The sequence below is a fragment of the Sinocyclocheilus anshuiensis genome, unplaced genomic scaffold, assembly GCF_001515605.1.
Source record: "Sinocyclocheilus anshuiensis isolate Anshui unplaced genomic scaffold, SAMN03320099.WGS_v1.1 scaffold1231, whole genome shotgun sequence".
Lineage (NCBI taxonomy): Eukaryota > Metazoa > Chordata > Actinopteri > Cypriniformes > Cyprinidae > Sinocyclocheilus > Sinocyclocheilus anshuiensis.
Genome location: NW_015536698.1, coordinates 190,410 through 193,404, shown reverse-complemented (window position 1 = coordinate 193,404; position 2,995 = coordinate 190,410).

Below are 2,995 nucleotides of genomic sequence, written 5' to 3'. Positions count from 1 at the left end.
GCGATAATGACAGCTGTTTGCATAGCTTCTCAGTGAACTACGGCTCTGTGAAGTAAATGCTGCTCCATCTGAAAGCATGTGAAAATACCACATAACATAACATATTTTTACTCCAAACTCACTTCATAACGTCAGTCGAGTGTTTGAAATAAATCCTTCTGTGAGATGATGTGGCTTCTTACACAGAATAAGGCACGCAACATATTTCATAGTATTTAAGCAAAGGCATTGCATTATAAATATACTTTATTTTAATGAAAATTATAATAATAAGAACTCAGATAAACCATATATTGCCATAGTCGTGTGTTTATTAGTCACGTTGAATCAATGAAAGCAGTTGAATCTTCTGTTTATTCAGCTGCAGCGATAGGCATTTTCTGTGTTTCTTCTGCGAGGCGTATTTGGAGTTTCAGCGCCAGAGTGCCCTCTGGTCTTTGGATGGAGATTTACTGCTGATCACAGAACCGTGCTTCACTGAAAGATACGCATGACAATCGCAGCTTCTGTCGAATCGCGATCTCGATTACATTTCGATTTATCGTGCAGCCCTAAGGATATATTATCAGGGATCCCCAAGCTCCCAAAAAATGAGGTGAAATATTTTTTTCCCCCAAAAATAAAAAGTCGTTTTATAAAAAAAAAAAAAATTTAATTTTACTACAATGTTCTCTTGACCATTTCATCAAAGTACATGTTCGTTAATGCACTATGGCACTTTACATAATGGCACTATAATTCTCAGTCACTTGGGTGGATTTATTCAAATAATACAAATAATAAAACCGAACAAAATTATAGCCTACAATACAGCTAGACCGCTGAAATTAGATAGGTGCAGTCCTCCATTTGAGCCCTTTGTTTAAAGCAGTAATGGAAAATTCATATATTATTAAAGAGTTGCAGTAGCCTTCCCTATCTATCTATCTATCTATCTATCTATCTATCTATCTATCTATCTATCAAAAATGTTTGTGATTGTGCTGGGCAAGCTCCATATATGTTTCCAAAATTATGCCTATTACAATGGCAGGCCATTTGTAGTACTCTGTAAGTAGGCTACATTTGCATTTATAGAGTAGCCTACATTTATCTGTAGAGATTGTGTTACATGTACACTGAAAATTCACAGTTGCTTGTTGTGGAAGAGCAATAGGAAGACATGTAAAATGTGTGATGGTGGTGGTGTAAGGGGAAGATACACTGTACATGTAACGGAGTGTGTGAAAATGAACAAGCAAGTGTACATTTTCAGTTTGCATGTAACACATTTTGTTCAAAAATAAATGTAAAAAATATTTTCTTTTTCCGTGTACAGTATTGACTTTCCCCAGTAAATGTTTAATACTGTTGAAATCTGTATCTAAAATGATCAGTGTGATACTGACATTCTTGTACACAGTATAGAAAGCAGTCTGTCAACATAAAAGCAGAGAAAAAAATGACATAAAACAAATTTGCTCAAGACCCCATGCATGCAGACAAAACTTGCAACCCACACGCATGGCCAGACTGGCTCACACATTTACTGTTATGGACTCACTGACCCATGTGTAAACCTTAAGTGTCTGTCTATTTATGCACTGTACCCTCTGACCAACCTAAGGGAGGTGATCTAAACTACTTTACAGGCACCAATATAAACTTTCTCCTTAGGAATGTGCTATTTAAATTTCAAAACATTTTAAAAGTGACAGTTTTTATTGTTACATGAAACAAGCATCTCACTCACTTTTTTCACACCATATCTCTTTTGTCTTCGAGGAACAAATGTAATGGCATTAAATATGTTAGATAAAAATATGGCCATGCAGAATAAAGCATTAATATGTGCTTTATAAGTACTAATAAACAGTCAATATGCTAGTAAAATGCATGCTAATAAGCTACTAGTTAATAGTGAGAATTGGTCCTTAAAACAAAGTGTTACCGACAAACTATCACCTGACATAAAATTAATGTAACGGGGCGAACGAGATGAGAGACGTGCGGATCCATGGCTCACACATTTACTGTTATGGACTCACTGACCCATGTGTAAACCTTAAGTGTCTGTCTATTTATGCACTGTACCCTCTGACCAACCTAAGGGAGGTGATCTAAACTACTTTACAGGCACCAATATAAACTTTCTCCTTAGGAATGTGCTATTTAAATTTCAAAACATTTTAAAAGTGACAGTTTTTATTGTTACATGAAACAAGCATCTCACTCACTTTTTTCACACCATATCTCTTTTGTCTTCGAGGAACAAATGTAATGGCATTAAATATGTTAGATAAAAATATGGCCATGCAGAATAAAGCATTAATATGTGCTTTATAAGTACTAATAAACAGTCAATATGCTAGTAAAATGCATGCTAATAAGCTACTAGTTAATAGTGGGAATTGGTCCTTAAAACAAAGTGTTACCGACAAACTATCACCTGACATAAAATTAATGTAATGGGGCGAACGAGATGAGAGACGTGCGGATCCATATGCATAGCTTTATTCAGAGACATGGTCAGAAGCAGGCAGAATCAAAACATCAGCAAACAGGTATGGCACAGACGAGACAAGAGCAATCCAAAACGGGCATGAGTCAGTCGACAGCGAACGTTATCCAGAGGGCTTGACAAGAGGGGTAATCCAGAAACACGAGCAATAGTCCAGGCGAGGTACAAACAGATTCCGGGTTAATCCAAGAAACACAGGCATGAATCAGAATACGAGAAAACAGGCAAGGCAAGACTATGACTAGACTATGAAAACTAGAAACTGGCTCCGTAGAGTAGCTATCGCTAGGACAGTGATAAACGCTATACAATACTCGGCGATTAGAGAAGGATTTGAGTGGTTGTTATATAGTGTGTGTGTGATTGGCTGCAGGTGAGTCCAATCAGTGCAATGCCGCATGGGAAATGTAGTCCAGGGTGACATGCAACAGTTGTGTGGTGTGAGAGTCAATGTTATCATAAGGCGAACTCTGGTGGCGAGCAGGCGGAAGACCA